Here is a 27625-nt window from a genome sequence, read left to right on the forward strand (position 1 = left end):
CACAGAAGGCAGTGGAAAACAACCACTATCACGACGGCTACAGTTCGACTAGGGTCGCGTCCAGTGCTTCCCGGAGCGCCCGGTTGTGCTCTCGCACTAGCGCATTCTCATTGGCCAGCTTGCGGATCTCTTCGCGGGACACGGCCATCTTCAGCTGGGCCTGTTCCTCTGAGGCAGTCGCCGGGCGCGCGTCGCTACCCGTCTTGGTCGGTGCAGCGGCGCGAGCTTTCCGCGCGGCGCTCAGCTTGAGTTCAAGCTCCTGAACATGTTCCTCTACCGACAGGTACCCTGAACACGTTCTACTTTGCTTATAGCGTTGAGCCGCTTAGCGTGCACATTGTCGTAGGCTTCGGATGATTCTGCAGGAAGTCCGCTTCGTACTCGGGCGAGCTCCATAACTCGTCCGTGGTGTCCACACTGTCTTTGGGGCTGTTCTCGCGGTACCAGTGGTGGCCGGTTATGCCCTCCTAGTCGCGCTCCTGAACGGAGTGGTCCTCCATGGAAAACAGGGTCCTGTTGTGGGACGACACAGACTGCCCGTGTGCGAATAAGATTTGACGCAGCCGTTTGGCGCGACGGGACTCACGTTCCTCCCGCTATTGACGTTTCTCCTACGGCAGCTTGTAGTGCAGATTTCACTTGCACTTCTTGCTTTTCTAACGACAGTTCCTTTCCTTCCAGCGCAGGAGTGTTACTGAGCGAGTTTCTCGGAACCGATCGCTTCGTCCTCGCAATGCGCCGCAAGGTTCTATTCTGCATCCTCTTCATCGTGGCGCTTGTAAAAAGAACAGCACTAGCAGGGCTCCAGATGCTGTACGACTGAGCAGTTTTATACTTTATGAAATTATTTATTGAAAATAGCCCTAAAGGTCCTCCGAGAATGGTATTACAGAGAGGGCAGGAAATGATAAAATCATAATAATCGCTATATAATTAGCAGGAACAAGTGTAACAAGAAAAATTTAATAAAATTTAGGCATAACATTAAAAGGAGCAAATAAAAACAGCAGCATAGTATTATACACATTTCCGTCACAGCGAAGTAGCTCTTGGAATATTTTAAGTCAATTTCTGTAGCAATGTCGAATGACAAGTTATTGTATTCAATGATGCTGGGAGGTATGCATGAACTGGCATAAGAGGGTGAATGAAACTTTGCTGGTTTAACACTGAAAGCATGACCAAGTCATGGAGGTATGATATGAGGTGACTGAAACAAATTATTGTGAAGTAATGGGATTTGATAAAGCTTATAGAAAAGTGTTAACCGAACGTGTTTACGATGATGTGATAAGACTTCCAGCTTATCGCGTTTTTGAATGTTGTAACGATTGTGAAAGTTGAGTGTCTGAAACCATAAAATGCACTGCGCGATTCGCCAACGATTCGATGTTGGCAATAAAATAGGCTTGGTTAGGGCACAAATAGCCGCAGCATATTCAAATTTAGGGCGTATTAGAGTGATATAGGCAAGTTTTTAAACGTAGATAGGACCGTGTTTGAGGGTAGGTTTAAAAAGACCAAGTGAACGGTTAACAGCAGCTAGGGTGAGGTCGACATGGTGATGCCACGTTAAATAGAACAGAAGAGGCACCTCAAGGTATTTGTAAGTCTTTGTTATTTTGCAGAATTGACGTTAAGCATGTAAGTAGTTGAAATGTAAGCTGTACGATCATGGCGAAAGTCGTGCTGACATTTGAAATAATGTTATCATCTTCAAGGTAGTTAATTATTTGGCTATTATTGATATGAAGCTTCCAAAAGTTCCTGGTCAATGACATGAGTCAATAGTTAAGTGGGGAGCGTAGTTCACCTAATTTGAATATACGTATCACCTTGGCTACAAGCCAGTAAATAGGAATTATTCACACAGAACAAGATAGCTGAGATGCTTTGGGATGTATTCTCTAATACCTTATTGTTAAAGCCAAGGTGGTCCTAGCTACTTGCAACTTTAAGATTGTTTAAAAAAGCTAAAACACCTGCTTCGTTAAAAACTATTTCAAGCATAAAATGTTTTTATTACAAGAGATAAGTTAATGTCTTCGTTGGGTAAAACTGATGCGAAGATAACGTTAAAAACCTGAGCACGATCAGATTCATTGATTACGACGCTGTTGCTTTCGTGAAGCAAAATGTCAGGATGAAAGCAAGGATTTACGTGCGCCAAAATTTGCGAGAGTTATTGGTTACCAGAGAGGACAAGTCATTAGTGAAAAACGGACATCGAATAGATTTTAATAATCAATGGTATTCCTCGTAGCATTTCTTAAACTTTTCCCATGTGCCTAACTGGCATTTTTTCTTGCCTGCTGGTAAAGTCGCTTTTTTTCTTATGCATACGCCGCAGCTTCTGATTAAACCATGGCGTATTGCTGCTGCATCTAATGGACATATGAGGTACAAATTTGTCGGCGAGGTTAGTAAGGGTGTTTTGAAAAAAAAATCGCAATTTCACTCAACAGTACGCAATGAATATTGATTCCTGAGCTATGCAAGGTCGTCAAGTGGGCATTTCCAGCTTTGTTTCTTCTGCACGGTTTCAAAGAGTCGTCACGCAAGGCGCGTGGACGAATGGTCGTCCGTACCCAAGGGGGAAGTTTTTCTTGTTTTTATTTCAGGTGCGGATATCCAGCGGCGAGACGGCCCGCGTATTTGTAACCCACCAATTCTTAGATCCTTGAGGGGGATATCTTTTCGGTGTATAGTGTTTCTGCGTTTCCGTGTTGTTGTTTTAGTTCTTTCTTGGTGGGTGGGGGTTTTGCATTGTAGAGTGCTTAGCCGCTGTGTGTTTGGCAGCTTAGTGCGCGCCACTCCAAACGCCCTTCAGGAGCCCGTTGGGTGTGTGTACTTTGTGTGTAACAGGCGGCCTTGTCGTAAATTTCATGCATGCGCATCCGCGAGAGTGGTATGTCAGCGTCGAAACGGCCGTGGTTGAGGTGCTTCGGCGAACTCGATCCCGGCTACTGTACGGTTTACGCGAAGATGTGTGAACGGCGGCTGTTTGGCACCAAAGAAGGCTTCTGGGAGGAGGGACTGAGCGACAACGGCGAGTTGCGGGGGGTAGCCCCGGTGTTTCAGCCCGAGCAAGGGAGGAGGCGAACGTTCTCCCGTATGCTGGCTTGGGACAATGGACCATCCTAAACCGGAATGGCGGCCCAGCTCAATGAGTATGACCTGTCTTCGTTTTGATTGTGCTGTACTGTTCATCTGCCTAATAAGTTCTATTATATAAACAAGTTTTATATTTTAATTCGGCCCTTTGAACGACTGATCGTCTGATCTGCGCCAGTACGTCCGGCTGACAGTCGAAAGACCATCGTGTCGATCTTCGCATCGATAGCCACGGAGCCACGTGACCACAAGTTGGCTACAAAAAGGACCGACACTACAGGCCTGCTGTCATTCACGCGGCAGCAGTGGACAGCAACCAGAACGCGTCTTTTAAGTTTTTCTGCACTTGTTCACAGGTTGGTGGTGCTTCTAGCCTTTCTTAAAAAAAAACAAATTTTATCTTGTCCACTGCTGCCACTTTGAAGGGTTTTTTTAGAATTCTTGACGATGCCGGATGAAGATGCAAAAGAGTGTTTGTCATGTCATGGCCCGTTGCCTGAAGATGGCATGTATATTACGTGCACTGGTTGCAAATACTCGTACCATCTAGGCAAATGCTCTGGGGTGAAGACCACTAACTTCCGTACCAAGGGTGCTTCACTGACGTCTAGTTGGATCTGTCCAACCTGTGAACTTGGACAGAAAAGATGTAGCACCGTCCTCACGCCAACTGAAGACTCAAATATTTTGAAGAGGTTAAAAGAGTTAGATGAAAAGGTTACCCTTATCCTCCCCCTCGTGTCCAAAGTTGACAATTTGACACAGCTATTGAAAACAGTCAGTGACATTGAAACCTCGATAGAATTGCTTTCTGACAAATACAACACGATTTTGAACAAGTTAGACAAGCAGGACTCTGACATTGCAGCCTTAGAAAGTAGAGTCGAGAGCATAGAGTCAGGAACGTCACCGAGAACGAACGAAGTCAAACTAAAGCAAAATGAACTTGAACAGTACAGTCGGAGGCAAAACATGGAGGTACATGGACTCGCAGAGGAAGCAAATGAAAACCTGCTAAGAAAAATGAATGACCTGGCTTGCAAACTTCAGCTACCCCTGCTTGAAAACAGTAACCTGGACGCACTTCATAGGCTACCAGCACGAAAGGGGAAAAAGTCGATCGTTCTTGCTCGGTTTGCATCTGTCCGACTAAAAGAAGAGTGGATGCGGAACCGCTCACGCCTTGAGGATGAAGCACTTGACCTGAAATTTTTGGACAACCTCACCCCTTTCAATAAGCGCCTTCTTTGGTTGGCGAATGGAAAAGGCAAAGAAAAGAACTATCGCTTTGTATGGCAAAAAAATGGTCACATTTTTGTGCGGAAAACCGAGGGCGTCAGTGCAATCCGCATCCGTGATGAAAGTGACTTTGATAAGATGACATGATTTGCTGCATCGATAGTGAATTTCTACTGTGAATGACAGTCGCAATGGAGAGCAGCCGTTATCACGATGCCAACTCCTTTAGATGTATCAAGATTGCAAAAACTAAATCTGGATGCTTTTCTTTTTATCATCTGAATGCATGTAGCTTAAAGAACAAAGAAGAAGAAGTAGGTACTTTTTTGTCGACATTAGATCATGATTTCGACGTGCTTTCTTTCACTGAAACGTGGTACACTGATTTGAACGATGTTGTCTGCTTTCCGGGTTACAGATGTGAAGCACTGTTCAGGAAAAACAAAAAAGGGGGTGGTGTAGCTTTGTACATGAAAAACAGTATTCCTTATGAACTGCTCCCGCAATGCACAGTTTTGAGCCCCGCATACGAGTCACTTTTTATTCAGACAGGTGCATTCATCTTTGGCGTAATTTATCGGCCACCTTCTTCGTCCCTTCAAGAGTTTTTTCATTTTTTCGACGCTGTATTAGATGATTTTGCCTTGCAAAGTAAACCTGTGGTAATAATGGGTGATTTCAATATTAACATGCTAGAACAGTCACATTCTGTGAATGAATTCGTTGATATAGTATCGGCCAATGGGTTTTATAACATAATCACAAAACCTACCCGCATCACACACTCCAGCGAAACACTTATTGATCTTTGTATAACAAACAGCGATATTTTCGGTACAATAGCAGGAGTACTCCTGAGTGACGTCAGTGGTCACCTATCAACTTTCTGCTTCATTCAAAGGTCATATAAACAGATCGTCGAACGTACCGATCAACCACAGAATTTCCGGATTATAAGCAAGATCAAAATTGACCATTTTCGTCAACTCGTTTCCTCTATAGACTGGAGCGAATTACTATGCGAGGAGGATCCTAATATTTTGTACGACAGATTCTTGGATAAAATAATAAAGTTATATGAATGTGCTTTCCCAGTTGTAGCAACAGCCAAATGCAGAAAAGGAAGGAAGCCTTGGATTACGCGAGACCTGCTTAGACGAATCAATGCACGAAATAGACTTTTCAGCCAGTTTATAAAATCGAAAGATTTGTCAGTCCTGAAAGAGTATAGAAAAATTAGAAATAAGTTAGGTGCTGATATAAAAAAGTCTAGAATTAACTATTACGCTCAGAAGTTCTCGGATGTTTATTTTGACCCTCAAAAAACCTGGCGTACAGTAAAAGATCTTCTACAGAAACCGGAGAAGAACGTACCAACTCAAATGACAATTGGAGGAACTGATCTTAGTGGTAAAGATCTTGCTAATGAGTTTAACAGGCGCTTTTTGGCACTTGGAGCCTTTCGTGCAACAACGTCCAGAAATACTGGACAATACGTAGAATCTAATGTACAACATAGCCTTTTCCTATATCCCACAACTCCTTCAGAGGTTAATGACATAATACTTGGCCTCAAAAACAGCTGTTCCTGTGGTTTTGATGGCATTAAGGTAGCACCAATTAAAGCAATTGCTGACTTAATAGTTAATCTACTCTGTCATCTGACAAATCTAATCTTAACAACAGGTGTTTTCCCCGACAAAATGAAGATAGCAAGAGTGGCTGTTTTGTTTAAAGGCGGTGCTGCAAATATCATCAGTAATTACCGACCTATATCAGTTCTCCCGTTGTTTTCTAAATTAGTAGAGAAAGTGATTAATATTAGAATCACTAACTACCTTAATAAACATGAGTTAATCTCTTCTAGCCAATACGGATTTCAAAGAAATAAATCGACTGAATCTGCTTTGCTTGGTATCAAGGAAAAGCTTATCAAAAACAGAAAATCATCTGTACACATTAGGTGTTTTTCTAGATTTTAGTAAAGCATTCGATTCAATTAAGCATGATATACTTCTTAACAAACTGCCATTTTATGGAATACGAGGGGTTCCACTTAAACTATTGCAGAATTACCTTTCATGCCGCTCTCAGTATGTTGTTGTCAATGGTTTCACCTCCGAGTCTGAGTTGATTAAATTTGGGGTTCCCCAAGGGTCAATTTTAGGACCTACCTTGTTTCTTCTGTACATTAACGACATTGTATCTCTACCAGAAACTCCTCCTATCATCCTTTACGCCGACGATACAAGTGTATTTTTTTCAGCAGAAAACTTAGACTCCTTAATTCCACATGTAAATTTATGGCTTGAGAATTTATCTGATTGGCTTATTGCAAATGAGCTAGCATTAAATGTTGACAAAACAAAGTACATTGTGTTTACTCCAGTTAACAAGGCTGTTCATATTAGTAATGAAGTGATACTTCAGTCGCGACCACTAGAACGGGTTTCAGAAATCAAATTTTTAGGCGTTCAGTTTCAGGAAAACCTGAGTTGGTCTTGTCATGTTCGCTTCATTAAACGCAGTGTTGCACAATGCATTGGTATGCTCAATCGGTTCCGTTTACTGTTGCCTCGTTATCTCCGGCATCAGCTCTATTTCAGCACTGTTCACTCGCGGCTACATTACTGCCTGCTTGTATGGGGCAGCACTTCGAGGACAAACATGGAAAGCCTCTATTTATTACAGAAGAAAGGTGTCCGCTTTATTGAAAATCTATCACGACGTGACTCGACATCATTACATTTTAGGCCAAATCGAATTCTGGACATTGAATCATTATTTAAGCTGCGATTGTCAGAGGTTGCCTTTTCAGATTTTAAAAGCAATCCAGCACTATTCATATTCAAATATACAAAACATGAGCCACATTACGAATTCAGGAAAACCATTTTTATCAAGAACAACTGCCGGACGAATTATGGTAGACAATTATTCAGTTGGCAAATTCCTAACCTCCTGAACCTCTATCCTGACCTGATTGATATCATGAAAACCTGTTCCTCTCTGCCTGCCTTCCGGAAACAGGCAAAGATTTTCTTCTTTAGTTATTTTCTTCAGTGAATGCCACGTGAATAAGTTTAAACCAGCTGGTGAGTGTAAGCAATGCAATGTTCGCATATTATACACTGTTTGGAAGATCAAGTTCTTCTGGAATGTCTTTCTTTTCGCTCTGTCAAATTAACGTATCTGTTTGTATTATTTTTTTTTTGGAACAAAGGTGTTTTTTTTGTCAAGCAAACCTATCTGTGGATATTGTTTGTTTTGTAACAAAGGTGTGTTTTTTTCCTATGTATATATTGCAACATGAAATCGTTTGCTGTGTTCTTGCTATGCTCCAAACTTGCTGTGTTCTTGCTGTGTTCCAAACTCTGTCTGCATGAATGTAGGGTGTCTAGGGCCCAGTCAGGTGACCACGCGTGTCACCTTTAGCCCTCTTCACCCAGACAGTTTTGTCTAAATCAAAATAAACTCAAACTCAAACTCAAACAGCTTTTCGACGAAGCAAGGGAAGGGAACATGCAACATCGAGAAAAAAGCTACTTCAAAGACCACGAAAAGAAGTTCACTGGCGCTGTCGACGATAGGATCACCACCTTGTGTCAGGCTTCGGAGATCACAGTATGTACATTTCGAACAGAAAGACATCCGGGCCGACGGACAAGACCTGAGAGGAAGGTCTGCACCTGACGAAGACCGCAAGGAAGACTGCAGCATAGTCGCCAACGGACTGAGCCATCACTGCGTGTAAGGTGCGAGCCGCGTAGCACCGAAAGATGCCCCGCATTAAGGCTAACGGACCGAGCCAGCGGTGCTGATTGCGTCAAAGGACTGACTCCAGCACACCAGCCAAGGGATCAAACAACGAAAGTGACATCGGCCGCTGATAGGCTAGCGATGGACTTTCGCGTGTACCTAGCATTACATCGAGGGTTAGGAGCGGAGAGGAGCAAAAGCCACAAACGCAAACAAAGAGGTCTGCGCAGAAGCTCGACCTGGAGCAAGAAAAGCAGACTAGACGAGGTTGTCGTGGAAAGCAGGGGGTGGTACTCCAGTGGCAAGGTGAGTGATTCTTGTGCTGGTCCTCGGAACCCGATAGCCCTGCGGGGCTTCGGAGCGAGGTACGTCACTGCTTCATGATGCTGCGTAGCGGCGTATTATTCGCAGAAATGAGTTCGGAAGAGAGCGGCAGAGATATCAGAGAGCAGCGAGCAGGGAAGGCGACGGGGACCGATGAAATGAGTGGAGCAAAAAGAGTAACGAAAGCAAATAAAGAAGCCGCCGAGGCCGCAATCTCGACTTCGGCTGTGCGACGGCTAGTAACGGAATGGGAGCTGAGGAAAAGCACGCTGCTTATCGAGCAAGAAAACAACGTAGCAGTTGGTGCTGCAGAGCGACGTAATGGAGGGCTCGCATACAGATAGAAGGCAAAAAACGCGCGAAGAGAGGCTAGCTTATTTCCCTAAACGTCTTAAGAGTTTGTTCATTCTGATTCCAACAGACCCAGGAGTGCTGGTATGGCTCGAGGGAATCGAGGGAAGTTTTGTTCATATAAGGTGTCAGAAAATGTTAAGAGACATTTACGTTTGTCTCTTCTAACGGACAGAATACCGCGCCTTTTCTCGAAGCTGTCTATCAGAGAGCTCGACAGCTGCAATTAGGTAAAAAGAGGATTCTGTCCGAGCACCGACTGTCTACAGGCGACTACCTCAGGCAGTTCCACTGTGCGCTTCAGGCCGGAGATGAAACTTGGAACACTTCGCGTCACGAACTGAAAGCTACTATGCTTTTTACATGCGGCGCATCAAAAATACTCGAGGAGCTTACTGCTCTGAATTGGCAGATCAGATGAAGCATGCGCTGAGCACTGATGCTCTCAAGTATGTCAAGCGAAAGGAAGGGAATGCCTGGGTGAAGCCACAAGAAATAGCAAAATTGATGGAGGCTTTCGAGGATTGCGAAGTGAGGGGTCTGGAAGGAAGCAAACATTTGCAGGCAGAAGCCCCCCTGGCAAGCAATGAATAACTTCGCAAAACTCTCCCTAGCTGAACAAAAAAAGCCAGGCTTTCCGATACCTCTGGTGTGCTTCATTTTAGATGGGCTACATCTTACGCGTTCATGTCCTGAAAACCCTAAAAACCAGGAAACTGGCGACACGCTCGTGAAAACAATGAACAAGATTGTGCAGAGGAAACGTGATACCGGTAATGGTCAAGGCGTGGGAGCGGCCCGCGCCTCAGAGGGCAATGCCACCGACTTTGAGTCCAGTGCGCCGCCACTGAAGACTGAAGGAGTAGCCTCAATAGAGCCCGTTCACCTGAGATGCGGTGACGTGGTTCTGAGAGCGCTAATTGATACGGACACCGAAGTAGCGGTCATAAAAGAGGGTGTCTACGTAGCAACCTGATGGAGAAGGTGGGTGACGTCACGCTTGCAGACGCTTTCGGTGCAAAAATGCTGGCAAAACTCGTTCGGGTGACGCTCAGGTTAGCAGCAGGTCAGGATCGGCACATCAGAAAAAATCAGTCTTGTTGTGGGCTGTAACTAGGCAGTTGGCGTCCAGGGAGATAGATTGTTTGCTCTCCACCGGGATTTGAATGAGGCTAAAGCACGCACACAGTGGCGTTTGCGAGGTACCCGGCATGAGCAAGCAGCCGGATGTCGGCTTAGAAGCAAGTAACTCGAAGGGATGTTAAACCTCCCACGTGGAGAAACGCCGAGAGAAACAGGAGACCAGAGGATGTTATTGGGGCCGCAAACGAAAGATTCGGCAACAGACCGACAACGAGATAGAGTGTAGTGCGCATGTTTATTCGTTTTTTTTTTCGCGGTTTCAAAGAGTCGTCCCGCAAGGCTCGTGGACGGAGCGCCGTTCGTATCTAAGGGGGTCCTTTTTCTTGTTTTTGTTTCCGGTGCGGAGATTCGGCGGGGAGACGACTCTCGCCACCCGCCTCGTCACCCGCCTAACTTTAAATTTTTGCTTGAGAGAGACATGTTTTCGGTGTTACGTATTCCTACGTGTCCGCACTGTCTGTTCTTTTCCTGAGTGGTGGGTGAGTTCTTGCACTGAATAGTGCTGGACCGCTGTGTGTTTGGCCGGTCCCTTAGTGCGCACCAGTCAAAATACCATAAGCGGACCCCTTCAGAAGCTTGTTGGGTATCTGTACGTTTGCGTAACGGCTGACCTCGTCGTAAATGCCATGCATGCGCATCCGCAAGAGTGGTATGCCAGTGGCGGAACGGCCGTGGTTGAGGCGCTTCGGCGAACTCGATCCAGGCTACTGTATAGATTCCGCGAAACTGTGTAAACGGTGGCAATGGGGCACCAAGTATGGCTTCTGAGAAGTAGGACTGAGCGACAATGGTCAGTTCAGGGGGGAACCCCGGAGTTACGGCTTGAGCAAGGGAGGAGGCGGACGTTATCTGGTATGCTCGCTTCGAACAACGGACCGCCCTGAACCGGAGGGCGACCCAGCTCAGTGCGTCTGATCTGTCTTCGTTTTTTTTTTTTTGTGCTATACTGTTCATCTGCCTAATCAGTTGTTTTAATTAAACCTGTCTTCTATTTTAATTCGGTTCATTTGAACGACAGCCTTCGACGAAGCAAGGAGACGGAACCTACAACGAGAAAAAAACAACAACTTCAAGGACCACGAAAAGATGTTCACTAACTGGGTAGATAAATAATGCAGTTAAGTGTCTTTTTATAGTTAGTTCTGTTGTAACATCTGGTTTATTTAACAGTAATTTTGTTTTTGTTAAAATAACCTGTAATGTGTCTTGTTATTACGGCGTTTTCCGAGATACCGTCTAAATGAATTATGTCTGTACAAATATCAAGATTAATTGTTAATCTTCCTGCTAAGGTGGCTTCATCGCTCCTCTGAAAATTCTTGCCGTTCTCGTAAGCACCTGCCCTGTCTCCAGAGAAGTGGATCTACTATTTCCGAGGAAGCTCCAGGCGTCCTCTCCGCGTCAGGTTGCGAGATCTCCGGCGCATGCTACTCATGCATGATTGCAGCTCAGGTCGGCACGGAGGCTAGGCCTAGTGCTGCCGCTGCCACGCTGGCAGAGGTACCTTCGCCGGAGTTGCTCGCTGCAACTCCTGCCCTGCCGTCGACACCTCACCCTGACCATCGGCCTCAGGTCCAGCTTGGTGCTCCCGGTTCTTCAGCCCCAGCGCCCATCAGCCTTCCCAAAATGGACAACAGCCCGTAAGTGAACTGTTCTCTGGGGGAGCACGGCTATGGCCATTCAGCTAACACGACGAGATGCACATCCAACAGTGCGACCTGAGGAGACAAGCTCTCCAATGGACCTATCGGCTCCACCATCCGTATCAACGAGCACCCGTGCCCCTCACAAGCGTCCTTCGGAAGATAATCAATCGAATTCGTCCTCGGCAAGTGGTGGCTATCAAGGAAAGCGCTCCTGTTTAACTATCGAAAACCAGGTTGCACCTACATTGGGATCGTCATCTTATAAAGTGGCGATTAAATCTCTAGCCAACAAAAGCCTCACCGTTATACCAAACAGGAACATCCAGGCCAACTTGGACGCGTGTCTCGGAACCAGAGGTTTTCGGGGCTTCACGGCAAGGAAGAAGTCAAACACTATAGGGAACCCAAGCTCAAGTTTCGCCGCGCGTTGGCAGCGCCGCATTCCTGGCATGGTGGCGAAATGTGAAACGATGGGACGTCGCCGGAGCAGACGCTCCGCTAGCTTCCTGTGCATGTGCGGCGATCGAGTTGCGCCTGGCGGTTAATTGGCGATACAAAAACGCTTCCGCTGATGCGAAACGGAGGTACTAAGTAGCATTGTGTCATGGGTAGCCACAATAGTAGGCGAAGCGCCAAAAGACGAGGCTCACGTGCGGAACTTTGCAGATTTCATTGGAAGCGTTTCCACAAGACCTGTTTTCCAACCGCATGACAGCATTCTGAGAAGTCTCGCGTTCTTTGTGGAAGCGAAAAGGGCCAATTTTCCCCTTCTCCATAAACTCAGAAATGTTCGACAGTTGACAAAGACGTCTTAGAGAGGCATCAAAAGAGTGCAATGGTTTAACACCCTCTATACGAAGTGAAGGGGGTAGATGATTATCCTGCTCTTCGCTCCGCGCGTGTCTTGCTTTGCCGATTTTCTGTGCTCTCTCCCTGCTTTGCGAGTGCTCTGAAAGCAACCAAATCAACAGATATCCAGCGTGCGACGTCCGCGATCGATAATGATGCGTGAATGTGCCCTACGACCAAGAAAATATCAAGGAACGAGGCTTTTTTTGTTTTTTGTTTGTTTTTTTTTCGGGGGGGGGGAGTGGAAAATATGCTTGGCTGAGCCGCTTTTACAGATTTCCGCAAACAGGCCAATAAATGAACCAACATTATTATTATTCATAACCAAAATATGTTGGAAGTGCAATACAAAAGCCATCCTAGTTATGGCTCGATTGACACTACTCGCACGAAGCACCCTATTCGCGTCACAGGTTTCGTAAATGCAAACCAAATATAAATGAAGCACAACCATTTAGTAAGAACCGAAATAAAGCCCGATTGTAGTACAAGCTTGGATTTCACCTTCCTTCCGAGCTAGCGAGCCGGTTATGTCGCGTGCAGCGCGCGGAGCACGCATGTGCTCCGAAGGAGATGTTTCTTCAAAGGCACGAACGTCAGCAGTCTCAAAAGACTGCTGACGTTCGTGCCTTTGAAGAAACATCTCCTTCGGACTATAGCTTATTCTTCTACTGCAAGATTTGCTTTAGTAACATCGTAATAATAAAAACAAAACCGTATATAGATCTCATGCTACAGGCCAAAACAATAATCAACAAGCGAGCAACTTTATCTCAGAGTACTGATAATACTTCCGCAGTTTTTAAACATAATATATACGACAATATAGTTACATAGCTGACTTACCTCGAGATAAACTTCCTACGTTTTCGCTAACGTGGGAAACGCATTCACAATCAATATTTACTCATCGCCGTCTGTCGTCTGCTCTACAGTGCAGACGTAAATAAAAATTTTCTCGCCTATAATTACGTTTCCTCCATGGAAGTACGCGGCAGGTTGTCCAATCATCAAGACGGAATGCAGGCGGCATGTCGCGATGCGCCTGCGGGGGCGCGTCAGGGCGCGTGCTCGTTCGAGAGAAAGCGCGCGGCGCACGTCGCGAAGGCAGCGAGCCGAGCCAGCGGCGCCCCAGTGTGTGTTTTTCTGCCACAGATGGCGTTGCACATCAGGAGCCGCAGCGCCGCCCAGCGATGCTTTGGGAGCCTATAGCTGTGTGGCTCCCGACACTTACTGCGGTGGAACGTGTCCAAACGCTTAGTTATATTTCAGTCACAAGTGAGATCTCAGTGCCTGTGCAAGTGTATCTAGTTGAAGGCTCCGACTTGCAGCGTTGCGTCGTTTACAACGTCGACATAAACGAAGATCAAACCACCCTTCAACGTGAGCTGTGCTGCCCAACGCACCGAGTCATACAGGCCCGACACATAGGAAAGGGGCGTTCCTGCATGATCACCTTGCAAGGCCCTCCGACACTCCCAGCCTGTCTGTACTACTACGGCTGCATATTAAGGCCACGGCCGTATAAACCGAGTGTGGTTTACTGTTATAACTGTTTTCGGGCAGGGCACATGCGCAAATCTTGCCCCTTTGCTACTGCCGATGAAGGTGCGTCTGAAGGAAAAGTTACGTACCGATGCAGCCTCTGCAAATCGGACGACCACGAGATAACATCTCCAAGTTGTCCGACAAAGCAAAAGGCAAGGCAGAAGGCTCGTCTTCGGAACACTAAGCGTTGGCCAACAGAGGACATGACACCGGTGCAGACATCCAATCGCTTTGCAGCTCTTCAGTGGAATGATGACGAGTGGCCAGAGCTTCCTGAGCCCGCTTCGAATGCACCTCCAGCTAAGACAAAGTCTAATGATACGGTGCTCAAGAAACGCCGTCGACAACAGCCAATACAGCAGCGTACTGATCTACCAGACGACGATATGGCTGTAGTGGATGAGCAAATCAATCGTCTCTTAGCAGAGGTCTCTAAGCTCCGACAACACCGCGAAATGCTTGCTCGACGTCAGCGAGCTGCAGAAGTAGCCGCCAAATCTAGTAATTGCCCAACACAACCGCCTTCATCCTGCGCAACAGGGCCATTTGCTGCCTCTTCCCAGAGTACCACAACGCCCAATGATAACTCTGCAACATCGCTGCTCCGCTATATGGTCAACCAGTTGTCCAACCTGACATCTATGATACTACAGCGCTTGGACTAGCACACAAAAATGGCGAAATCCGGTCGTCCTGGTGTACTACAGTGGAACTGTAGAGGCATTTCCACGAAGGTGGCCGAGCTCAAGACCCGACTGCGATTTAACAAGCTTCGGGTGTGGGCTATGTTACTTCAGGAAACGAACGCCTTGCCATCCATTCCGGGCTTCAGCGGCTACGTGTCTCCTTCAATGACCGACCGTCGCGTGCAGACTGCTTCTCCCCCGGGAAAGGCGGCGATATATGTTGAAACGCGTATTCCTCATGTACGCCTCTCTCTCGAAAACTGGTGCACATCATACCAAGAGGTAGTAGCAGTTGCTGCGAAATTTCTGAAAGGAACCGTTGTTCTTGTTTCTTATTACGTTCGACTAGCTGGAGGCGCCTCTTCCCGTATTAATCTTGGCTGGTTATTAAGTGTTCGTCGGCAATACCCCGGGTGTCCAATTTTAGTCGGAGGCGACTTTAACGCCCCTCACCCAGATTGGGGGTATCCGACTGCAAGCCCTCGTGGTAGGCGTGTGCGGGACGCCTTCACTGATGCCCTGTTAGTTCTGCTTAATCACCCTCGGACAGCAACACGGCCTGTGCGTCACATACGTAGTGCTGCCTATGCTCCAGACTTGACGTGGTGGTTGGGCGCAGGAACTCCCTCATGGCACATGGAGCCGGACTGCTGGGGAAGTGATCACCACCCTATCCTCATCGGTCTCCATCCCTCCCGTCTCCGCCCTTTACGCCGCAAATGTTCTGTGATAAACTGGGACAGCTTTCGCTCATGTCTCGACAGTATGTCTACAGATTCGCCGTCACTCCTTGTTGGCCGTATACAGAGAGCACTAAACAGCGCTACGACTACTACCTGGATTGATGTAGGTCGACCGGCACAAGATCCCGGCCTGCTTAACTTGTGGGCAGCCCGCCGTCAAGCTGAGCTGGCTGCTACGCGAGACCCTACTTCGGGGCAGGCACGTACACGACTGAATTATCTTACCGCGAAGGCTCGGGGATATGAACGCGATCTCTCGCGACGCCAGTGGCATGCATGGTGTGAACAGTTTTCTGATAAATCATCGAATGCCTGACTATGGCGAACGTTTCGTGCAATGGAACATGGTCGTCGTTCTACTGACGCAGCAGCAACAGCATGCTTTGCGGCTAATCTGTCGCCGGGCGATTTCGCCAAAGAAGCTGCTTGAAAATTTTTCCCAAAATACGATATACTGCCTCCTTCAGCTGTAAACCTTAATTTGGCAGGTATCCCTGCAGACGCATGGAAACTACCATCTGCTGCCGACGCAGATGGAATTGCGAGCCCCTTTTCGATGTGCGAGCTGCTGGCTGCAATTGACGATGCGAAACGGAAAACAGCGCCCGGCCTGGACAAAATTCAGTATGAGGTTTACAAGAACCTCAGTACTGCTGCACTCCCTCAACTACTAGACACCATAAACAAAGTGTGGCTTGATGGTGTCGTACCCGAGAGCTGGAAAACCGCTGTCGTGATCTCTATTCGCAAACCTGGGAAGCCTCCAATGGACTTCGCCAACTTACGACCAATCTCCTTAACATCAACGCTTTGCAAGCTTGCAGAGAAAATGCTAGCCACACGACTTTCTTGATGGCTTGAACAGCACGGTTTTTATCACCCTGCTCAAATTGGATTTCGTCCATACATAGGTACAGAGGACGGGTTGGCTGTCTTGGCATCAGCAGTTCTATCATCTACCCGCAGCCGCAATGTACGTACCATATTAGCAATGGATGTTGAAAAGCCATATGACAACATCAGTCATGCTGCAATCCTGAATGCCATTGACATGCTTCATCTCCCTCCGAGAGTACGCACTTTTGTCGCATCATTTTCGGACGGAAGAAAATTTGCAATACGCCTCAGCCGTGACACTGTTGGCTCATTCGTTTCACTACGTGGCGTGCCCCAGGGATCAGTATTGTCTCCGACGTTGTTCAATATTACTTTCATCCCATTGGCGTGGCGCTTACATGATATTCCTGAAATCAAGTTTTTGCAGTACGCAGATGATATCACGGTATGGAGCACTCACCATGATCTTCTCACTCAAGAGGCCGCCCTTCAGTCAGCATTAGACGTAACCTCTGATTACGCATCCTCCATTGGCCTTCAACTTTCTGTCTGTAAAACTTCATACACGTCAGTCGCCAACCGCTGGGGACGCCGTAAACTTGCCTCAAATCCAATTCGTCTCTCTCTATCAGGCACCCCAATACAAGAAAGTTCGAGCCTGCAAATTCTGGGCTTAACAATTCACCAATCCGGATCAGCGACTGCTTGGCTCTCTCAGGCAGAAAAGCAAGCACTTCAAACTATAAGTTTAATAAGAAGAATTGCACCTAAAACGGGTGGCGCTGGCTCGTCTGTTGCACGCCAGTTAGTGAGGGCGGTTCTGCAGCCCCGTATTGTTTATCAGGCCCAGTTCCAGCATCCTACAAGGTCACAATGGGATCGCCTTGAAGCCGTAAATCGAGAAGCTATGAGGGCCATAACATGCCTTCCACGAATCACACCGGTCGTAGCGTTACAGGAGAATGCGCAGCTCAACACCATCGATGAACTGATGCAGCAGCGCCGTGATGCTCGCAGACTCAAGGCCACTTTGTCACATTCCACGCAAGCACTGAGGGCGTATGCAACGTCACACATTATTCTTCAGCCACCTGCGCCAGTTCTCCCTCCCTGGAAATTTATACAGTTAGGAGACAACAAGCCAACTGACATCCGCAGACCGACGTCTGCCAACTCGGCATCGTTGCTACGCCAGAGATTTGAAGAGCAAGATACTAACCCGCCTCAAGAATCCATAGTAGTGTACGTAGATGGAAGCCTGCAAGGCTGTGAAGCCAAAACGGCAATCTACTGTCCACGGAGACCTCGCCTGAATCAGACAACTACGTTTCAGCTTTCGGAACCACTTACATCTTTCTGCGCTGAGCTTGTGGCAGTTCAGGAGGCACTCTGCTCCGTGACTTCTATAACCATGCTCCCTACAGCCCACGTTGTCATCCGCACTGACGCACTTCAAGCAGTACGTCTGCTCCGACGTGTCAGCCGCTGCCCTAAAATTTGCCAGGACATCCACCAGCTTGCGGCGCGCATCCCACAATCAATACGCATTGAGTGGGTCCCACGAGATCTGCTGCCTTCCCAAAGTCAAGCAGATTTTGCAACCCGCCTCGTGAACCAAGACGCATCAATCCCACGGCTTCTCGAAGTCGACGACGCTACCCTCCTTTTGTCAAGAAAGGAGCACCTCCGGCGCCGCACACGTGCACTTATCCCTCCGTGTGCGATATCCCTTCCCCGCGGTCTCATCCGTGCAGAGGAGGTTGCGCTTAGGAGGATCCGGGTCGGTGTTGCCCTTACACCAGCTGTAACTAGGACGTGGTCATACTTCCAACACTTATATCCTCGCCCAGGATGCCCGATCTGTAACAACGAAGATGTCGAGGCCGACATCCACCACTTGCTGTGGGACTGCCCAGTACTCAAGCCAACACGAATCCGGCACCTGAGCATAGCTGGCCTTTCAGCAACCAATTCTGCCTCATACGTCACTTGGACGCAGGGACCTCATCATCGCTCACTTCTGGACTTCATAAAATCAGCCAACCTTTTTCCATTCATTTAATCATTTTTTCATCCTTCATCTCATAACCTACTGATGCCCTGAGGCAATAAATATCGACTAAAAAAATTGTTATTATTTCAAGAATGTTGGCGGTGCTCGATGTGCGACACGTGGGATTGGTGATAAGTTGTGATAACGTGAAATCAAGACATGACTGAAGAAACATATCAGCTTCGGTTTCACTCGCTGTGACGGATTGTGTGAACCAGCTTATACTAGGGAATTTGAAGTCTCCAAATATGAGTAGAACAGACCTAAAGAAACACGTAGAAATTTAGCACAATATTCGATTAAATTCAAAAGAAAAGCAATCATTCATATTAGGAGGATGGTAGAGAGCAGCAATGATTACATCAAGTGAAGAACACTTCAAAGAAACCCTTACACATTCAAGTAAAGAACTAATCATCCCAGGCACAGCCAACAACTATTTACCGCTAAGAGTGCACTACCTCCTCTACGATTTTGTCTGTCATTTTGAAAGATACTGGAACATGTTTCGGTGACAAAAAGGGTGTTATCTGGAATTAAGTCAGTGCGTCATGTTTTGGTGATCGCTATTACTGATGCAGAGCAGGAGTCGATCAGGGAAGATATTGCAACGACCCTCGATACAACACTTCTGATGTTAATGTAAAGGAAATTAGGCAATTGTTCAATTGGTATTACATGATTGGTTGCGATCCGTCAGTTTGTCCCGCTCGCGGTAAAACCTGCTTCGCATGCGGCCGCCGTGGCCACTTCATGCAAGTCTGCCGTAATCCCCGCAGCGCACAAGGACGACGCCCAGCTCAGGTCCGCGAAGTGGTACTTGAACAAGATGCACCAGGACTCGTAAGCATTCTCACTGTTCACGGAAACAAGAGCATTGGTGTTTACATTGACGTGACAGTCGCGCCAATCACTTCCAGTTCGCAACCGGGCGCTGTGAATTTTTTAGTCGACACTGGATCAGCTGTGTCAATTATGGGAGAGGAAGAATTTCAAAGCATGTTCGAAGACAAAATACCCTTGACTAGCTCAAAACTTACGTTGCTGGACTTCCAACGCAGGAAGATTCCTGTACTGGGCCAGTTTAGGGCTAGCGTGTCTTTCAAGAAAAAAACAGCTGGGATAACAATTCATGTCACACCCGGGCGGACTTCCCTTGTTCGTTTGGACGCTGTGCAAGCTTTAGGACTTTGTATTCTGGGCACGCAGCTACGTTGCCTGAACATGGCTGCCGAAGAAGGTTCAGAACCTATCAGCAATGAGATGGCAGGCCCTCCAAAATTCGGTATGCCAGCTCTGTTATGGTCAAAGTTTTATCATTTGTTCTCACCAGGCCTTGGACTGGCCAAGGGCGTTCAACACGAAGTCAAAATGAAGTCTTCTGTCCCTCCAGTTGTGCAGAAGCTCAGACGTTTGCCACTTTCTCTGCGCAAACCTGTTAGCGACAAGCTTGAGCGCCTTTTTTCTGACGATGTCATCGAAAGGGTTAATGCCTCTGAGTGGATCTCTCCTATCGTTGTAGTCCGCAAGAAAGACGGCAGCATCCGCCTTTGCGTTGACTTGAGGGAGACAAACAAAGCTATTGTTGTCGACAGCTTTCCGCTGACTCATATGGAAGAGCTATTACACTCGCTGAATGGAGCACGCTCGAAGCTCGATTTGGCCTCTGCCTATCATCAAGTCTTACTTCACCCCAACAGCAGAGACCTCACTGCATTTATAACGCACGATGGCCTTTTTCGTTTTAAAAGGGTGTGCTTCGGACTAGCATCGGCTCCAGCTGCGTTTCAGAAACTCATGACGACAGTCCTGCAAGGATGCAAAGGTGTCCTCTGCTATCTAGACGATATCATCGTTTTTGGCAGAACTGAGGCAGAACACTTGAGGAACCTGGAGCAAGTTCTCCAGCGTATATCCGAAACTGGAATTAAACTTAATGAAAAGTGCATCTTTAATGCATCTGAGCTACCGTTCCTTGGGCATCGAATCAGTGCGGAGGGAATAACCTCCACAGATGCAGGCATGCTGCGTTCGTTGTTGGGTCTGATAGAGTACTATGCCAAGTTTATCCCTCACCTGGCTGAAGAGGTAGAACTTATGCGTAGGCTACTTCGCAAGAACATTCGTTTTGAATGGGATGACGCTGCCGCAAAGAGTTTTAAGAAAATAAAGAAGCTTGTTGCTTCACAAAAAGTTCTGCGAATGTTCGACCCGACGCTCCCAGTTATTGTGGCTACAGATGCGTCTGCGTATGGCTTGGGGGCAGTACTATAGCAAGCTGACGGCCCACATATTCGGACTGTTGCTTTCGCATCCCGAACGCTCACAGAGACAGAGCGAAAGTACTCGGCAGGAGAGCGGGAGGCCTTGGCCTGTCTGTGGGCGTGTGAGAAATGGCATATTTATCTGTGGGGACGACCATTCACTTTAGTAACGGATCATCAAGCACTATTGTCTTTGCTTTCGACACAAAGCACAGGACAGCGACCACTTCGCATCACAAGGTGGACTGCTCGTTTGCTACGTTACAACTTCACTGTTCAGTACAGACGTGGGCAACACAACACGATAGCGGATGCCTTGTCCCGGTTACCTATTGCAGACACAGAAAATGGCGTTCAAATTGAAGAGGAAATAGTGTCCCTCGTAACATCCTTGATTCACAAAAATGACCTTCAACTTGCTACAACCGAGGATTGCGAGCTACAAGAAGTTGCTCATTTTGTCCAGACATCATGGCCACCCAAGAAAAGATTGACAACAGAGTTGTCTCCTTATTATGAGGTTCGTGAGGAACTCTCCATCGCCGACGGCCTCCTCATGCGCTCGGAACGTATTGTAGTTCCACCGAAGCTCAGAGCTACGCTTGTTCAGCTGGCCTATGAATCGCACCCGGGAATAGTGAAGACAAAACAACGTCTTCGGGAGAAGTACTGGTGGCCAGGCCTAGACAAACAGGTTGAGACTGCTATCCGCAGATGCATGATCTGCCAAGCCGCAGACAAAAGTGTCAAAACGTATTTTGCTCCACTGCAACCAGTGCCCCTTCCAGATAGACCATGGAGCAAGATAGCAATTGGCATTGCTGGCCCATTTGAGCGTGCATCAGCAGACTGTCGATTTGTAATATCTTTAGTTGATTACTTTTCTAAATGGGCAGAAGTTGCTTTCTGCAGGGATGTGACCTCCCGTACAGTAGTGGATTTTCTCCTATCGATATTTGCCCGGGAAGGATACCCTGATGAGTTGGTCTCAGATCATGGACCACAGTTTACATCTCGAGAATTTGAGTCATTTCTTCAAGACAGAGGAATTAAGCACATATTTTCTGCTGTGTATCACCCGCAAGCAAATGGCCAGGTGGAAAGGTTAGACTGTGTGCTCAAATCATATGTCCAGGTTGCCATATTGAAACAGCAACCAGTAAAAACAACTGTCACACAGTACTTGGGCATCTATAGAGCCACCCCTCATAGTGCCACTGGAGTCTCTCCTGCTGCGCTTCTGCATGGCCGGCACATGAGGACATCCTTGGACGTGATTGTACATCCCACTCCGACTTTATTCGCAGACCCCGCTCAGGAAATGTGCTCGCTTCGGAAGAGGGTAAAGGAGTACCAGCGCAAAAATAAGGTGTATGCTGACCAACGAAGAGGGGCCCGAGTACCAAAGTTCCAAGTCGGAAAGTATGTGAGAGTTAAGAAATCGGTCCCCGGCCCGAAATGATCTCCAAGTTATGGACCACCGCTGAAAATCCTCAAGCGAATAGGACGTTGGTCCTTCGTCCTGGAGGATGGGCACACCTGGAACGCCACGCAGTTGACCGCAGTACCAATGGAGGCATCGCCACAGCATGCGGTGCTAGACGAGGCCCACAGTGACCGAACTGCACAGACATCTGTCGAAACATCACTGCCGTTTGAGCCGTCAGTCAACATCACCAGGTCAACTACAACAGAGTTCACAACACACGCGACATGATTCAAGTGATGGTTATGGTGGTGATAGTGCTGGTGCTGATGGTGAGAGTGGCGATAGTGCTGGTAGTTACAGTGCTTGTAATGAGCCTGATGCCGAGCTACCAACACTCCGTCGGATCTTCAAGAAATCGGAGGCCACCCGCAAGATTTCAAGACTATGTGCAGTGACTTTTTCTGCTTGTACATATCTGTATATGCTTGGCACCTCCTTAATACTTGTACATATATCTGTTTCCTTTTAGGGAGGAATAGATGTAGTGTTCATGGACAACACTAGGTGCCCTTAGTTAATAAGTGTCGTCAATAACCATCAACAGATGGCGCTAAGATTTGTATATAAACTGCTGCACGCTTGAATAAAAAGTCTCGTGTGGCATGAGCTGAGTGATCTATTCCCGCGGTCGTGCGCCGGCCAACACAACACTCCTATTATTGGTATATATTTTAACCTGACAGGTCTTGTATACTTTCATAAGGGTTTTTGGCGCTTTCTTCGCCCCTTTTCTGAGGTGGTTAATTTGCTTGTTTTTTCTGCTTGCTAAAACAGCACGAATTAGCCAGCCTCTTCAAATTACAGCCGCGAAGCGCACTTTTCTCATGGGTTCACGTAGTGCACTTTATGTTTTCTGAACTTTCATCCCTTTGAAAAGCTTTAGACCCCTTTTATCTTTAAAAAAAAATTCGTCCTGTTTGTAGCAGACAGTCCCTCTGCTGGTAAAGGTCCAACGAGCCTTACATAGTTTCCAACACGTGCACAATCGCCTCTTCATCTCTTAGCGAAGTGATTGTCAGATCTATATGGGCAATGTCGACACCCGCGGCCAGATATTCCACAACTGACTTCACGGACTGCGGCGCTAGCTCTTAGTAATATTCCTGTATGAAAAAAAAACAGCCTATGATCAATGCACATTTTCGTCCAGAGCTGCCGATCTCTATGTAACCATAAAATGCAAATTTTTTTCCCAGTTAGTTGATTAAATTTCATTCGTCTGATTTACTCGTTATCTTTCGCACATCGCTTTGTGTTGTGTCACTGAGTGCAACTTTGGTGGTTTTTATGTTTAAATTTTTGCCGTTCCTGATGTAGACAGATGTATAATATAGATGATTAGGTCATATGCTAGGAAATTTATGACACCTGAGGGACCGTGCCGGTCGCTAGGTTTTGACCACTTCTTCGGTGAACGCATGTTTGTAGAATTTAGTAATATAACCTCTTCCCAGAAGTATGTGTTGCACACGCTTCATGTTGTTCGCAACAATTTCGCTCTAGGCGGTACCGTTGTCTCCCAGTTGCATGACACACGGTCATTTGGCGGCGGAGAGAAGTTTCTCTTCTCCCAGTTACGGCGGTTCCTGCTGAAATATTATGGCTCAAAACGCATTATAATGTTTTCTCAGTCCTGACACATTCTGAAAAAAAAATAACTGAAAATCACCACCTACCCTCTGAATGAATATTTTGAAATTTTTGCGCTCAATAAACGTCTGGCAGCGCGCGGTAATTGTAAATCGATTAATAATTCATGACCAATGCCGGCGCCCACATTGAACTGCAAGGTAACATGTGCAGTACAGCTGAGGATTCGCAGACACTAACACAGAAAAACAAGATTATTGTACGAAAAAAAAAACTAAATTGGTGCACGCATGCTACCGCAGCATCGGCCGCGCTGCCGTATCGGCGCGTAGTCGGCGTGGAGCTGATGATGATGATGAAGCTCAGGGCCATACCCTTTCAAACGGGTCGGCACCAAAACTGGTGCGCAGGCCAAAAGTGAAAGGGAGAAAGAAGAAAGTTAAAAAACGGAAGAACAAACAAACAAAAGACAGGACTGGGAGAAGAGAAGCACGAACTAGGATGATGCCACACCCTCCCAGGTGAAGTTCGGGGTGGGGTAGCTGGCTCCCCACTGCACTCCTACACCACGCCGCACCACAGTCATCCACTCAGTTAGACGCCTTTTTGTCACTGCCATTGGACTTACTTAAACCACCTTCTGCAGTGGCGAAGTTGGGCGCCGAGCGCGGCCAAAAACCCAGCGACTGCGGTAACGTGGCGGTCTCCAGCGGCGGCGTCCGGAGGCTCGTGCACTGTTGCACGATGTGCGTCATTGTTTCGCGTTCCTTGCCGCACACCCTACACAACACACACTGCACTGGCGGGTCATACTTGCTGCAGTGTGCAGTACTACAGGGTCCAGAGAGCACCTGCTCGTGCCTCAAAGAGGAGGCTGCTGCCGACAGTGTTATTGTGCCACCCGATGCAGCTAATCGACTTTTTGTGCTGCACATACCCTAGCAAAAAGACCAATAGGGAGCGTTATTGGTTCTATAAGAATCGGTGTTGGTTCTGTAGGTATTCTATGTGTTGTATCTGTATTATGCAGAAACTCATAAATCTTATAGACTGGCACATATTTGCAATAGTATTGGTTTCATAGGTTTATCTGTGGGTTGTATAAGAAAAGTATCAGACCAGTGCAGAAGCCCATACAACTTATAGGCTGACACATGCTTGTCTTATAGACCACTACATATTATTTCATGTGTCTGATACATCAGTATCCCTTTGTTTATGGGTCTTACATGCAGGATCAGTCAGTTGGAGATTTTAGGTCTTTTTCATTGTTTCCTTTTCCATCTCGGACACATCCCCAAAACTCACGCATTCATCCCGTTTATTGAGTGTTGCCGTAACGTACAATATTAGCCGTAATAACAATTGAGGACGCCGCGACACAAAATATTCTCACTTAATTCTGCGCGAGGTCTCAACAAACTACGTACGGTTGGAGCCGCAAGACGCGCGACGCTGTTGCTACTGGATCACTGAATGGCAGTGAAATGGACTGAGAGGCGCGCGTCCAAGCAACTGCAACCACGGTGTTAGCGCAAATGTTCTAGCCTCTATATTAGTCCAACCGCCGCCGAAGCGAGAGGAGTCGACATCGAGCACGCGCCGAATACGGCTCCAGCTGCCGCCGCGGTAGCGCGAGGCCGGCGGTGCTTCGCAGCGGAGAGGTAGGTTTTCTTTCTCTCACTCCTACTCCCGCGCAAGCGTTCCCGTGCTGGCCTCTCCCATCCTCCTCTCCACCTCTCCTTTGGGCGCGCATGCGCAGCTCCGTAGAGGCATTGGCGCTGGCGCGATCGCTGATCGGGCTGGCGGCAGTTCGGTCGGTGCCCTGTGTTTATAAGTTTTCGCCGTTTTTCGGGGTGCTTCTCAAGGATATCAACGTTCCAGCGCACGTTCAGCTTTTGATCAGGTGCGTGTGCATCACTTGCAACTTCGGGCTGACGTTTATACTTTGTCAGTGTATGATGTGGCTTTGCGTTGCAGAATGCCGTTGCCTGCACGCCAACAAAGGAATTTGAATCGCGTGATATAACGCAGCGCCGAGTTTGAAAGTTGTCGGCACGATTTCTTGAAAGTATTGATGGAACTTTTTAGCGTTAATCTGTTTTTTAATGTTGTGCAGACTGTGTTCAAGTGACAGAACCTGTGGTGAGGCGCAAGACGGAATGTTGGTTCAGCAGATACCTCGGCGCATCCCCTATCTGCCTCCGCATGAATACGCGCGCAATCGCGGTTGCCGGTATATATGTGCGCCGATTTTTTGAAGTCGTGGTGGTGTCGCGCTCTTGAAATCGCTTCTTTTTCAAGCTCTACCGCAATTGTTTATTTCTTTCAGGTGCCTTACTATTGGAGAGACTACATCATCGGGCCGAAGTCCGAAATCTTGGAATCGAGGGCTACCTGGATGCAGTCAATGTTTGGATTATGTGCCAGTATGCGTTGCCACTGTCATTGTGGAATAATGTGTGCATACATGCACCTGCTGCGTAACTTATCCCTATAAAATGGAACATAGCTGCCCTCTCCCAACAGGTGTCCGGAGAGGTAAACACACGCAGGTACTCGATGAGACCAATATTCCATGGGCCTACAAAACCAATAGGAAGCCTACTGGTTTTGTGGGTCTATCAGATTATTGACAGCTATGGGTGTACTAGCATTACAGACCTATCTGTTTTACCAGATGCCATAGGACCGATAAAACCATAACCTATACGACCAGTAAACAATTGACCTATAAAACCAATACTCCAGCAGACCTGTAAAACCAATAGGCTAGGATACCCATACGACCAATACTCTGGCAGACCGATAAAACCAATATCAATAATCTGATAGGCTATTAGATTTCTATTAGATCTTTTAGCTAGGGTATTCTGTGAGGCAGGATTGCTCCTTGGCATATGAGAGCCACATGGCTTCCTCAGCTGCCGCTACTCGAGTCCGCACCTCAGCTCTCCATCGCGAGCTGGTGTCTGCTACCACATGCTCTTTGAAGAACCCGTACTTCCGCTCTAGGTTGTAAATCCGGCGAGTCCAAAGAGGTGCGGATGCACGTTGCGGCCATGTAGTCGAAGACGCGGCGTGCCCACCTGTCGCAATGCAAGAAACGGAGACGGGCGTGTTACGCTAGTTTGCCAGAGGCCTCTCGGGCCTCGTAGCACGACGAGCCCATATCGCCTTGCACAGCCTCGTTGCGACTCGGCCATGGCCTCCGAGCGCAACACGTCCCACTTCACGCTGTCGACGCTCCAAGTAGTCACGTGTGCCAGCCGAGAAGCAGATCACCGCGTTTGCGAACGTCAACAAGGGCACATGGACCAGCTTCCACAACTCCCGCACGCGTATTAGCAAACCATATCAGGAGCTTGTGGGGGTGTAATCGATACCACATGGTGCGGGAGGCACCATGTGGTATCGATTACACCCCCACAAGCTCCTGCGTCGGAGGATTCACTGGGCGCGGACCGCTGCCTGTCGGAGCTTGCGTTCGTGCAGGCTGTACATCTCTGGTTGTGTGCAGAGCAGCACGCCGAGGTATTAGTATTCTGTACACACGCTCAGACACCCTCCGCCAAGGGTCAAATCCACGTTACCCTCACTTTCACCCGCAAGTTGCACCACGGCCGACTTTTTGGCGCTGAACCTGAGACCAAGGCTGGTGATCTCATCGTAGCAAATTTCCAGCAAAGCCTGCAGGTCCCTCCGACACTCCGCTATCAGCACGAGATCATCTGCGAATGATAGACCTGGCAGGCGGCGGCTTTCATCTACGCCCTCGGTGGTGAAATTCAGGCTGAAGTCAATGCCGGACCTGATGAGCGCCCGCTCAAGACCCGCCACACAGAGTATGTACAGCAGCGGTGATAGCGGACACCCCTGTCGAAGGCCTTTGGTGATGCTAATGCACTCCCATTCCACGGATCCAAACCGCGCCGTTACCGTGCTGTTAGCATACAATCTTCGAAGGGTATTCAGCACCACGCTAGGCAT

General features: G+C 47.6%; 1 pseudogene; it reads right to left on the reverse strand.

Annotated features, from left to right (window-relative positions):
* Positions 1-37: 37 nt before the first annotated feature.
* Positions 38-27625, reverse strand: LOC146172132 (uncharacterized; annotated as a pseudogene).

This window comes from Amblyomma maculatum, unplaced genomic scaffold, assembly GCF_055883805.1.
Source record: "Amblyomma maculatum isolate TAMU_Amacu unplaced genomic scaffold, ASM5588380v1 scaffold_13, whole genome shotgun sequence".
Taxonomy (NCBI): Eukaryota; Metazoa; Arthropoda; class Arachnida; order Ixodida; family Ixodidae; genus Amblyomma; species Amblyomma maculatum.